Raw genomic sequence first — 14,858 nt, forward strand, 5'->3', positions numbered from 1 at the left:
CCTGGCTGGAGCACCAAGAGCCTGTCATCCACATGGCTCAGAATAAAACGGAGAAAAAAGAAATAAAGAAGAGAGCAACCAATCCAAAAAACAGATCTACCAATAATAAGCACTAACTATACTAAGGGCTTCCCTTGTGATGCAGTGGTTGAGAGTCCGCCTGCCGATCCAGGGGACACGGGTTCGTGCCCCAGTCCGGGAAGATTCCTCATGCCACGGAGCGGCTAGGCCCGTGAGCCATGGCCACTGAGCCTGCGTGTCCAGAACCTGTGCTCCACAATGGGAGAGACCACAACAGTGAGAGGCCCGCATACAGCAAAAAAAAAAAAAAAATGACCGACAGAGTAAACCCTAGGACAAATAGTAAAAGCAAAGCTACACAGACAAAATCACACACAGAAGCATACACATACACACTCACGAAAAGAGAAAAAGGGAAAAAAAATATATATATATATATCATTGTTCCCAAAGTCTACCTCCTCAACTTGGGATGATTCGTTGTTTATTCAGATATTCCACAGATGCAGCGTACATCAAGTTGATTGTGGGGATTTCATTCGCTGCTTCTGTGGCTGCTTGGAGAGATTTCCTTTTCTCTTGTTTTCTCACACAGTTCCTTCAATTCAGCTTTGGATTTGGCCCTGCCCCTGCGTGTAGGTCACCTGAGGGTGTCTGTTCTTCGCTCAGACAGGAAGTGGTTAAAGGAGCAGCTGATTCAGGGGTTCTGGCTCTTCAGACCCAGGGGAGGGAGGGGTATGGATGCGGGACGAGCCTCCAGCGGCAGAGGCTGGCATGACGTTGCACCAGCCTGAGGCACGCCATGTGTTCTCCTGGGGAAGTAGTCCCTGGATAATGGGACTCTGGCAGTGGCGGGCTGCACCAGCTCCCAGGAGGGGAGGGGACCTGTGCTTAAACACAGGCTTCTTGATGGCTGCAGCAGCAGCCTTAGTGTCTCATGCCTGTGTCTGGGATCCATGCTGTTAGCTGCTGCTCGCACCGGTCTCTGGAGCTCCTTTAAGCAGCGCTCTTAATCCCCTCTCCTCACGCCCCAGGAAACAAAGAGGCAAGAAAAAGTCTCTTGTCTCTTCGGCAGCTCCAGACTCTTTCCCGGACTCCCTCCCGGCTAGCTGTGGTGCACTAGCCCCCTTCAGGCTGTATTCACACAACCAAACACCGTCCTCTCCCTGGAATCGGACCTCTGAAGCCTGAGCCTCAGCTCCCAGCCCCCACCTGTCCCGGCGGTTGAGCAGACCAGCCTCTCAGGCTGGTGAGTGCTGGTTGGCACTGATCCTCTGTGCGGGAGTCTCTCTGCTTTGCCCTCTGCACCCCTGTTGCTGTGCTCTCCTCCATGGCTTCGAAGCTTCCCCTCCTCTGTCACCTACAGTCTCCACCCATGAAGGGTCTTCCTAGTGTGTGGAAACCTTTCCTCCTTCACAGCTCCCTCCCACTGGTGCAGGTCCCATCCCTATTCTGTTGTCTTTGTTTTTTCTTTTTTCTTTTGCCCTATCCAGCTACATGGGGAGTTTCTTGCCTTTTGGGAAGTCTGAGGTCTTCTGCCAGTGTTCAGTAGGTGTTCTGTAGGAGTTGTTCCACATGTAGATGTTTTTCTGATGTATTTGTGGGCAGGAAGGTGATCTCCACATCTTACTCTTCTGCCATCTTGAAGCTCCTCCCTCCCTCACTTCTTAAACCCTACTTAATGATTTTTCAATGGTTTAACAAAGGGCAGCTTTATTTTAATTCAGTAAGACTCTAATGTCTTTTATCATTACAATTAAAAAGTCCTATAACAAATTTACTTCCAAAGAAATCTACTCTAATTGCTTTATTTTCTGAATAATCATGGGGTGTTACATGATTCCATGAATTCTGTAATGACAGGTTAAACTTTGGGGGAGTCTGACATGAAATTTTGAGCATATAAATTCCCCTATTATTTCACCTGTTTAACCTTTTTTCACTTTTATTTCAATCTAGCTACTAGATTGGCACTCAATATTATTGATTCATTGAAGCCAGGACTTGTTAAAATATAATTTACTATTTGTTCTCATTGCAAAATGGTCAAATATTCATAATGTTTAGTCTAGTATTCATTCATTCAATATAAAAATTAATATTTTCTCATGTTATCTTCAAGACAAACTTGAATTATTCTTAAATCATGGTAATTCTTGCAGGTTTATTTGGTCCTATCAATATCAAACACCATTTTGGGAGGTAACTTGTCGGAATGTTTCATGAATTATTTTTCCACTTCACAGAGTCTCATACTTTATATTTTGTCAGGGAGGAACCAGAAAAAGAAGGAGAAAAAAATGTTTGGTGAAGAACACAATTCATTAAAGAGTAAGACTTGTTAGCTGTTCAAATCACTTGAAGAAATCTTGAATTCACTTCTCATGGTAGACAGAGTTAGCTGAAATCTGAGCACAGCTGAAAGATTGCCCAGTATTTAGAAGCAGGTGTGAAATTTTTAAAAGGGAAATGAAGATATTGAATCGCCAGAGTGCATTAAATTTCATGTCTTTAAATGACTATTAGTCTTTTGTTTGTAGGAAATGATTAAGATTTTCTGCAGTCTCTTCAAATCAGCAAAGTTTTCCCAGGGACTTCCACATATTTCCAACACTTACTAAAAGTGATAGAGATTAGTTGAAAAATCCTTTCTCTAAAGCAAGAGTTAGATATTTTGAAAGTAGGAGCCCTCTCAATGAGCACTGACTGATTGTGTATGTGCATGTATAAGTAAAGTGTATTGGGAGAGGAAAAAATGATAGAAGGAAACATTGGCTATGCACCTAAGGAATTCACAGCACTCTAAGAAGAAAAAAATATATTATTACAAGTTTAATGATTAAAGCAAAGATTTTCTCATTTTGAAAGTTAAATCAACTGTGCTCAAGATTTTCCAGTATTGTGCTGCAAGTTGCTCAGACAATGGGTAGAAATAAAATCTATCTATATTTGACTCCAGAGCTCTCAGTATGGAGATGCAGTAATGGTTTTCTGGAATGATAATTAAGAACACCATAGATATATTTTAATCTTCCCAACTCTTTAAATCTAGGAATTTTTATAATCACTGTTTTGCTAACTTAATTACTTTTCAATATGTTTTCTGAAATATTATGTATTCATTTATACTCAGTAAAATAAAGTTTTTATCTTTAGAAAAGTGTAATTTGGTGCCTTATTATTTCGAGAAGAACAAGATAAATGATAAAATATTCGGTTAGAGAAATTTATGTGATCTTTTTCTTATTCAGAAAAAAAAAATATCTAGCTTTAAACTGTCCTTTAACTAAGAGCAAACTCATAAAAACTATTCTCCCAGGGATACATAACTTTTATAAGGGCAAAAAAGAGATTTACCCAGGAGAAAATCACATTTGATCATCAGCATTTGGAAGCTGAAATCATCAGACAATTTTAATTTCATTCTTAGTTGGGGATGACCATGATTCTCTTCAACTGCCTTTTGATTCTAGAACTTATTTTTTGAACTTCCAAGGTTTAGATGTCAATATTTAGATGTTCATTCTTTTAAATCCTAGTGATAGCTCTATTACAGATTTAAATCTGTGTGTAACTCCTATTTTTCTTGCTTTGACATATCCCACCCAGCTGAGCTATGGTATTGGTTCATTGTAAATCACAGTAGGAAGAACAGAAGTGAAAGGTTCTGAATAAATGAAGTTAATTTTTCTTGTCTGTTCTCTTGGACAGAAAGGAATCTGAAGCTTTAAGGTAAATCTCATATCACCTACAAACTCTCTAGGGGCATACTCAACTTACTGGGTAAGAGATACTTCTAGGAATATATTTATTAAAGAGTTCTTTGTTTTAAGTTAAGTATTTATGATCCACTGTATTTATGGATTCAAATATGATTCACCCACAAATTACTTATACTTCCAGATTAATTAGTCACCTCTGTTGCCCTTAGTACATCCTTGAAGGAAAAGTAAATAATAGCCCTAGGAATTAGGTAATGAAAATTGCCCTATGCTCAAACAAATTATTCAAAGAAATTAGTTTGAGCTACCCAGTACTGGGTTGTCAGCTCTTCTGTACAAACCTGCCCTCCATTATTCTCCTTCTTGCTTTTCCTTTAGATTGAGAATTTCCCCTACCCGCTCCTTGCTTGCTACTGCTGACATACAGCTTTCCCCTTCATTCACTCATGATTTGTCTTACCCTTTCAGGATAAATTTGTTTGACCAATGTTGAAACCAAGTTTTGATATCTTCTCCAGGTAATAAAAATAATATTTAATAGTTTAAAATACTTACTTAAAATTTCCAAGTTTCTTCCATAAGTAATCTTATTTCATCTATATGGAAACTCTTTGAAGTAGATAATAATTGTACTCTCATGTAACAAGTGAGGAAACTGAGGCAAGACAGAGTATTAGGAAATTTCCATCACACACTCCATTTGTAATCAAAGTTTCCCCCAGGATTCCATTTCTGTTAAATCTCACTAAAGTTTTCCTAACTTTTCCTAGCCTAGTACTTAAAGTTGATCCTAGAGGATCATTATCAGAGTTACACAGCATTCTTCTAGGATGGATTGTGAGAGTAGATATGGAGAACTATCTAAACTCCTAGAAAGGGATATTAAAAATAATCCTCTAGTTATTTGTCTATGACACCCCGCAGAAGTACTGCTCTTTAGTTTATAATCACTGCTTTAGTAAATCCAATCCTCACACGTTGTACGAACTTATCTTTCAAGCTTCAACTATCATTTGCATACTACTAACAAATCAATGTCTTTAGCAACATTTGTGGCTGTTTACCTGACACCTCCACTAGAATATACCTAAAAGTGTCCAAAACTGAGCTTAGCATCTTCTTCCACAAACTGTCCTTTTGTCAGTAGTATCACTCCCTAGTTATTCATTGCATTAGGGTTCTCCAGAGAAACAGAACCAATAGGTTAGGCATAGACATAGATATAGATATAGAAATAGATACAGATATATATATGAAGAGATTTATTATTGAAATTGACTCACATGATTCTGGAGGCTGAGAAATCCCACAATCTGCTGTCTGCAAACTGGAGAACCAGAAAAGCTGATGGTGTAAGTCCCAGTCAGCATTCAAAGGCCCAAGAACCTGGAGTGCTGATGTTTGAGAACAGGAAAAGATGGATGTTTCAGCTCTACCAGAGAACAAATTCACTTTTCCACCATGTTTTTGTTCTATTCATATGATGCCCAACAGATTGGATGATGACCCCCTGCATTGATAAGCATGCTCTTCTTTACTTAGTCAAATGCTCATCTCTTCCAGAAACACCCTTGCATACACACCCAGAAATAATATTTTACCATCTATCTGGGTATCCATCCCTTAGCTCAGTCAAGCTGACACAAAATTAACCATAACATCTACCTTAGGATACCTAGAAACCTCCTACATACTGTTTTTTACTGCTCCCTTTCCTTGTCAAAAAATCCGTCAATTTTACATTTACAAATTTCTCCCATCTTTTTTTTAACCCCTTTGGTCAGAGTCTCAGGTAAGACAACTACCATCTACTTCCCAGATGACTTTAGGACCTTCTTAACTGCCACTTCTGCCTCTAATCTTTCTCCAATTTGACCCTTACCCTCCATGACAGCATACATTGCTTTGATAAGAGACCCAGCCTCTTATCCTGATTTAAGTTTACTCCATGACCCTCAATGGCATTTTAGGTTCTAACCATGTTTACTTTATTTTGATTGGATTATTTCCTTGTTGAATTCAAAAATATCCTACTCATCCTCATGAAGCAGCTATTCTAAAGCATTTCCCTGATTCATCATGTAAAGTTAGTGGTCCATTTTCCTGTGCTGTGGTAGCTCAGTAGGTTGTACATTTATCTTTTAGAAACCTATCTTTTTACAAGTCTATCATAGTTGAAAAATTTAAAACTCTTCCAAAACAGACCCTGTCCCTTGCTCATATGTGAATCACTGATTATGATTACCAGGATTTAGGAAGTGTGAGATGTAGAGGAAAATTTACCTTCTTAGCAGTTTGTACTTGAATTTTCTTCAAGTGGGAGACCGACTTTGTTGCAAAGGAGCTTTGAGAAGTCCACTGGGGATAGAAGTTGGCCTGAGGCTGGGCCTGTGCTATATTTCACAGGAAGTGATTTTGCATGCCAAAGAAGACTGGTCAGAGTTAGAGTAAGATCCCCTGCATGGTGGCAATGGAGACTTTGGGCAGAATAGAAATGCATATTGGGGATTAATTATATAGTTCTCTCTGTTGTGAGCAATGATCTGCTTCCCCTAAGATATTTTCAGTAAGCTCTATAGGCTTACTCACTAGAGTGGATATTTTATGGTGAATATGAAATAGCACTGAGCCCTGCTTCTCTAAGTGTTTGAAGTCAAAGTAAGAACACTGAACTTTAAAAACAAACAAACAAACAAAAAAAACTCTTCCTACTTCTATGAGTGTAGAAAGGATAATCAAACTAAACAAAATATTGATTTTATATATATATATATATATATATCATCACATTCTAATAATTTTCATTTTTTAGGACAAACAAAAAGGCATGAATTTTGTTGGTTTTTCAGCAATACTTGGGTGCACAATTCCTGTTCCTAAGTAAAATTTCAGTAGAACAGTAGCAAAAGTTTGAGTGTGTCAGAATGACTAGTAGCCTAAAAGCTAAAAAGTTTGCTAAGAAGGAGAATAAATAATAAATTGAAAAAGCAGCAGTGTAAGCAAAGTCAGAGTTTTCCAATTTGATGTACACACATATGTACAAATAAACTCGTACTATGGGTATTAGCTACCATGTATTTGGCACTTATTCTGTTATATTCGCTACACTAAGTATTGTATATACATTATTTCCTTAATCCTTACAAAGATCAAAGGATGCTATCATTCCTATTTTACAGATAAGATAACTGAGGAAGCAAAATGTCATCCAAGACCATATAATAAGTGACATGGTAGGAATTCTAACAAGAATTCCTTCTAAGTCTTTATCAATTGATAGTGATTATATATGCTCCACCCAGCTTCATTTTGAAATGACATACAGTAGAGCACAACAAGCATTATCTATAAGTGAAACAAATTCAGGAAGGTAATTTCTCTAATAAAGAGAAAATGTTAATGGAATTAACATATTTTCTGAAAAAGATTAGTTAATGGAATAGTTTTTCTTGCTTCAGTTACCTGAATATATGTTATTCAATATATTTTGACATATCCCCAAATATTGCATTAGATTTTTCTTATGTATTTTATTTTCTTAGTGAATTTTATCCCTCATTTTATTTCCCCCAAGCTCTCAGTAATTCAAGATTAGTAAAAAGCTAGAAGGATGAATTTGAGGGTCTTGGTCTTTTAGTAATCTCCATTTTTCAAATTATAACACAAACTCCTTTGAAATCAAGAGGGGCACTTTATCTGAAATTTTCAATAACTGTTCTAACTAAATGTTGTCACAACAACAGCTACGCTGATGTAACTATCATTTACTTAATAGAGGCTGGAAAATACTGGTCACTATGTTTAAACTGTTTTTAAAAATGTAGATGAGATTGATTGAAAGTGTATAACTGACCCTTGACAAAAAAGGAGGTTGTAAAAACTGCCCTAGAACAAAAGCTCTGTTTTTTTATGCCGTAGATACCAGTGGGCAAAGCATCTTCCACATAAAACCCAGTTCAGTCAAACTCAGCCATCACTCCTGTCTCAGAGGAGTAGGGAGATCATTTTGGCTCCTGACTCATTGTGCCCACTTTTTGCAATCAATGATTAGGGAAATTCCACATACTCAAATGTAGTCCTTCACAACCAGTGCTGTTAAGTCATAATCTAAGTTATAACTGTTATGGTGATTGCTTCACATTCTGATTGCAGGCTGCACTATGAGGAGGCAGTGCTACAGGTGTTAAATGATCATTCTAAAGGATTCTCCGTAAAGTGTTTGGCATGATAGAGCAGATGTAACCCAGAATATCTTAGAATTTCTTCTGTATTTTTAAAGTATTTTTAAAATAATGCCATGAATGCATTACGTTTTTTCTCTTTTTTTTTTTCGGGCCTCTCACTGTTGTGGCCTCTCCCGTTGCAGAGCACAGGCTCCAGATGCGCAGGCTCAGTGGCCATGGCCCACGGGCCCAGCCGCTCCGCGGCATGTGGCATCGGCAGACTCTCAAACACTGCCCCACCAGGGAAGCCCATGAATGCATTTTTAAACTTTTTTTTTTTTTAATTTCCTTCATGGAAAAATAATCCTTTCATTAGGCCATTTTGTTACCATAGAATTCAGAGTAATTATATCAAAAGCAATAATTTCAGTTATAACTATAAAGATGGACACTATTCTATAATGCATCAGGTTAGAAACAGGGTGAGGGAGACGAAAACATATTCAGTACCCAGAGAGTTATTTTTTCCAAATGTAATGAACTATCTATTGTCAAAAATACTTCAAAAATGCAAAATTACTACAGTAGTCTTAAGGGGAAAAAAAAAATTCAGTTTTTCTCTCATCCTCTTTTGATTATAGGTCTAACTGAATTAATATCTATGGATTAGATAAAGAACAGATTTCTATTTTATGAATGGAAATTCTCACTTTGCTCAAGTAAAAATACAAGATTTTCTTCTGCTGCTTCTTTTGTTTTTTTTTGTGATTTCATTAGAAATGATGCTTCTATAAATTCACAAAATTTCAGAGTCTGGTGAGACAGTGGACATCACTGCACCAATCTAAACTGCTACAAGACACAGGCTGTATCTTATTCATCTTTATGTGGTGGTTGATGCTTGCTCAGTGCCTGGCTCTCAGATGTTCTAAAAATTGCAGTTTTATTGAATTTGTGAATGAAGAAATTGAAACCCAAAGAAAGAAGCTCTTTATTCCAGACATTGTAACCAGTAAGGGAAAGAGCCAGAAGCAGGACCTAGATTTAAGAATATTAATTTATTGTGATTTTCTACTACAAGTTAATAGATTCTGGTAGATCTTAATATGGTAAAGAAACAATATTTTATTTTTATTACAAAGAGAATATGTACTGCTTTTAAAATACAAATGGATACCAGATAGAAACTTACTTTAGCTGGATTCTGAAACTACCCTGGTGAGACCTACAGTGTTCACAAGTTTTCTAAAGTGAGCCTTATAACTGTAGTTTTGTGTTGCAGGGAAGTTTGAATTAAAAGATAAACCTAGTCTCTTTTGTGCTTGCCAAAGTGAAAATACTGAAAACATAATTAACTGGCTATTGGTACTTTCAGGAATTGACAGGATGATAACCAGAGGAAACGGAATTACCTCTTTGCAGAATGCTAACTAATTTCATTGAAACTTTAATTAAAAGAACATCAAAGTACATCTTTCCTTCAAATAGAACGCACCTGCAACATGATTTGTTTGGATTGCTAGATCTTCAGTGTTACAGAAGCAACTGACTGCACTCATATGCCCATTAAAGATATTTCCTGATGAACAAATATGAAGGAATTTAAAGATGATTCATTCCTGAAAAATGAAGAAAAAATGACTCATTCCTTGAAAAAGAAAATTGTTGTGTTATCTAATATAGCAATATAAAAATTGTTAACCATCTTCCCTGAGATCTGCTGAGATTGGACACAATAATTTGGAATGCAGTTTTAATATTTTGTAGGTTATTTTTCTTTAGGGTACTTAGTGAGAGATCATTTTGGGAAAATTACCTCAATGACACATGTTGATTATAGTTTATCTTGAAATGAATACCATAAATTGCACTCTTCTATTGCTAAAATTATTTGAATATTCCTCAATATGCTAATTTATTACAGGCAGCCTCATACACCTGCCAAAATAAAACACAATGTGCATGATCTTATTCTATTATTAAAAAAAGCTTCTGGAATTTTTCCAAGCATCTAAATCTATCCACTGACATAGAAGTACAGCTCTTAGAAAAAAACTAATATTTATTTAGATACAACACAGATGAGAACATGGCGTGTATTAAGGACAATATTCTTACATTAACAAAGGAGAGAGAAATGTACACAATATATTTAAATATTAGGGATTCTCTTGCTGATTATAAGGGAAGTGCTTTACTCATTTAGGTTAATAAAATTATTTTTAGTTTTTCATTTCTTTAATATTTTAATTTAAGCTGTTAAAATTAAAACAAAAGTGAAAGACATTTCTAAAAAGAATCAAGAGCATATTGTCTTTATTTCTTGTCATAAATTACCGTGACATAATGTGAAAAGAGACAGAATCACAAATGTAATTTAAATTGTTTTAAATCCAGAAATCTGATGAACTTCAAAAATGAAAATTTTTCATTATACCAAGGACACAGAAAAATGCTATGATAGAGAAGAATACACAGAAAAGAAAGATGGGGATAGAGAGAGGGAGAAAAGAGCAAGAGATGAGATAATGTAAGTAAATCAACAAAAGCAAAGGAAATTTGAACAATAAAGCTATTTTGTAAAGAATTCTAAGCACAACAATAACATCAATTTTGCCTTATATATTTGAATATATCAGATGAGGATATAATGTCCCTGAATTGTTTAGACAATTAATTCATCTGTGCAGTGATATGTAATGGCATGATGAAACAAATTCTTTAAAGTAACTACAAACTCTATAATTGTATGATTTCAATAAGTTTTTATTTAGGTGGGGTGACATGGAATAAAATGCATTTTTGTCAACTCCTTTTGGTCTTTGTTTTTCTCATTAATTTATTTTCTACAGTAGATTTTATTGTATGAGATAATTATTTTTTTCAGTTTATATTGAGTTAGCTTGTATTTATTTTCCATTACTCAAAGTTATCATTCAGAGTCCTCTTCAAAATCTACTAACTTTCTTATACCTCTGCTAATGTATACTGAGTGAGTACATTTGCTTATGTAGAATATTGTGTTACATCCTTGATTTCTCTCTTAAGTTTTTCATTATCTGAAAATTGTTTATCTCTATACACTGCACCTATCTCTGATAAATCTTCCTCCAGTTTAGAAAAATGCTACAGATGAACCTGTTTGCAAGGCAGAAATAGAGACACAGAGGTAGAGAAAAAACATATGGACACCAAGGGCGGGGGGTAGGGGGGGTGGGATGAATTGAGAGATTGGGATTGACATATATACACTAATATGTATAAAATAGGTAACTAATGAGAACTTGCTGTATAGCACAGGGAACTCCACTTTGCTGTACAGTAGAAAATAACACAACATTGTAAAACAACTATACCCCAATAATAAATAAATAATTAAATCTTCCTCCAATACCCCATATCCAGCCATATTGATATAAGTGGAGTTTTTCTAAGATTCTAAAATTTTGTATATTTACACTCTCTATGTGAATTATTTTCTTTGCCTCCTTTCTCACGTTCTTCATTTAAATATCTCCTGCTCATCCTTCATAATAATGCCCAGTCATCAAGCCTTCCCAAATTACCCAAGTGGAGATAAGTGTAGTTCCTCTGTGATTTCACAGAAGACTAATCATTCTTACTCCATAAATAGAATAGATAGTTTTCTATCCTAGAGTGAATCAATGAACACACTGTAACTTAGCCCTGTGGCTAACTTATTAGAACTTAGAGATTCTTTCTAGTTTCTACTTTTTGTCCTTAAATTCTAACATGGTTTTATTGTCTTGTCCAAGGCTTTCTGACTGACCCTGCAGTCAGAGTATCCACCTGGCACAATCCTAACTCCACCCCAGAGAAATTTCTCAGACTCAAGCCACTTGGCTTGTGATTGTTATTCAAGAACTTGCACTGCCCTGCTGGGACACAATGATCCAACAGAACTTTCGTCAGTAATGGAAATGTTCTGTATCTGCACTGTCCACTACAGCAGCCATTAGCTACATGTGAATATTGAGTACTGGAAATGTGACTATTGTGATCAAGAAACTGGATTTTTATTTTTAAAAATAATATAAATTTGAATAGCCACATGTGGCTAGTGGCTACTGTACTGGGCAGCATAAGTCTAGAATTGTGGAACCAAGCTCAGGTGTTTTTCCTGGACTTAATTAATGGATTCCTTTATTTCTTGAAAAATTGAATCTCAGGATATGAGAATAGAAATTAACTTTACCAATAGAATATTAGAAAGCATAAAAGAAAAACTCACACTTATTTTCTCATCTTCATGATAACGAGTCCCATTGCACTTTAAACTTTCAAGCTGCATCCATTCTTCCACTCATTAATCTACCCATTCCCTCACTGATCATTTATCCAACTGATATGCATTTTAAGCTCCTACAAATGCAGGCACTGCATAATGGCAATATAAAGATGATTCCATATATTACTGTTAGGCATGTGAACTGGAAAATGTTTTTTTCTAATCAGACGAACATTATTATTCTATCTCTAAAAAATTAGATATATCCTTTTCTTCAGGTGTCTCTTGTTTTCTATTTCAATACTAACTTTTCAATGCTCTGTCTATATTTAATAACAGAAAATTGTATATGCCAAATTTTTACTTTACTTTTTACTTTAAAACCTAAGTATATTCCCTAAACCTCTATAACCACAGCTTTAAAATTTATACATAAATGGCATGGATATTTTTCCAAATCATGACTATAGCATATATGAGCTATGTCACTCTGTGCAAGATACTTCCCTGAATTTCAGGATGTTGTCTTTAGTGCAAAAATAGGATAATTAATAATAACATATATACATACTGTTTCCTGTCAACTTCTGATCTTCCTTTTAATCACTGCAATATTTTCAGTAACATGCTTTTCTGAAAATCAAATGAGGTATCTAGAAAACACATCTAGCCAAATATCAGATACGTATTAGGCAGGGGTTACCAGTCCCCAGGCCGCGGACAGATAGTAGTCCACGGCCTGTTGGGAACAGGCAGCACAGCAGAAGGTGAATGGCCAGCAAGCTAGCGAAGCTTCATCTGCCGCTCCCCATCGCTCCCCACCACTCGCATTACCAGCTGAACCATCCTTCCCACCCATCTCTTCCGTGGAAAGATAGTCTTCCATGAAACCAGTCCCTGGTGCCAAAAAGGATGGGGACCACTGTTCATAGGCACTAAACCACATTACTTCTTTCTCCTTCCTCTGGCTATGTCATCAGAACATAGTACAGACAGTGGGCCAAACTGCCTGCGTTTCAAGACGCTTACCATCTGAGTCAACATGGGTAGATTACTTCAACTCTTTCTGTATTAAATCCACATTTAACATGGGGACAATAAAAGTTCTCAGTCAATTGGGTTGTTGTAAGGATAGAATTGGTTAGCATATATAAAATCTTTAGAAGCACACCTAGCACGATATAAGCACTCAATAATTATTGGCTACCATCATCATTATACAACTGTCTCTATCACTTGCTTCTAAACGTCAGCTTCACAGTACTAAAATGCTGTGCAATGAATATGATGTATTTTTATTTTGAGAATACAAAAATTCTTAAAATATTTTACTAACCTCCGCCCCAAAATTGTGAGAATAGTATTGAGATTTAGTGAAAAGGACATGGACTTCAGGGTCAGACAAATATAGTATTATTTGTGTAACAACTTTGTACAATTGACTTTACCTCTTTAATCCTCAGATTGCTTACTTATAAAAGAAGAAGAAAATAATTGTCCTCTTCTCACAGAGTTATTTATCATTACATGAGAAAAGTGTGTAAAAGATCTCACGCATACTCTGTAACATAATAAATCCTCAATAAGTATTATTTCTCCATCCTGCTATTTTAGGCTAGATTGACTAAATGAAGTGTGAAGATTCCAGACATACACATTCAATGGATATAAATTATATGTGCTTCATATTTTTAAGATAACCCATGGTCCCTAAACCACCATGGGCAATCTGATTGTGCATACGTAAATATGTGCTTAATAAATTAGCTCATCCTCTCGTTTATTCTCTAACACAGGGCAAACCCCAGTTATGAGACCTATGTGGTCCAAGGGATGGAGTGCTGAGTTTGGAGTTGGAAGCCATTGCCCATGTGTACTGCTTGGCTCACGGATTTCTGGTTAAAATGCACTTATCTTTTATTCACTTCATTCCCTCCAAGAAGGAGGACCATACTTCCCCACAGGAAAATTTATAAAGTTATGGAAGATCCACAGATGAGACACATGCTCTTTCACTTGATGAACTTAAATCCTCTTCCTACTCCCACACCACGCTGGAAATCCTGGTAGTGTATCAGGGATTGGCAACACGCCCATGGGCACATAGTCAGAGCCAGGGCTATAAGAGGAATCTGAGCTACTTTGCTGATCCCTAAAATGACCACATTACATGCTTTGCAAATGCATTTTCTTTATTTTCCACATTTCCTACCCACAGCCTGGCAGAGTTCTAATGATTTTTCAAGGGCCAGTTTAAATGTCAACTGTTCTTTGAAGGCTTTGCCAAAACTCACTGGCTCTGCTCCAGAGACTGAATCTCTCCATCCATCTTTTCTAATTCTACAGTATTTAATTGATGTGATTAGGATAATATAGGATATTTAGCACATTTCATTACAGTGAAGTTGTTTACACGCCTCTCTCCCATCCTAGACAGGGAGTTCTGTGATGGCAGAAACTTTTTGTTGCTTAAATCAGAGCCTGGCATATAATAAGTATTCTCTAAATTTCACTTGAGTTAAACCAAGGTCTTCTCAACTTCCTGACATTTCCTTAAGCTATTTTACCTCATTGAAACAAAGACTATAATTAAATGCCTATATTACTGGATAAAGACTCAGTTTTTATTTTCTTATTTGATGATAATTTGGAGCTTCAGATAATTGTCCATGCTAAACTGAAGGTCATGAAACAATTGTGATA

General features: G+C 36.1%; 1 pseudogene; it reads right to left on the reverse strand.

The window, feature by feature from the left end:
* Positions 1–13,101, reverse strand: part of LOC111167866 (kinetochore-associated protein NSL1 homolog pseudogene) — a 196,654-nt pseudogene extending 183,553 nt beyond the window's left edge.
* Positions 13,102–14,858: the final 1,757 nt, after the last annotated feature.

The sequence above is a fragment of the Delphinapterus leucas genome, chromosome 18 (genome assembly GCF_059928025.1).
Source record: "Delphinapterus leucas isolate spDelLeu-1000000601 "Yukka" chromosome 18, BTC_Dleu_Yukka2, whole genome shotgun sequence".
Lineage (NCBI taxonomy): Eukaryota > Metazoa > Chordata > Mammalia > Artiodactyla > Monodontidae > Delphinapterus > Delphinapterus leucas.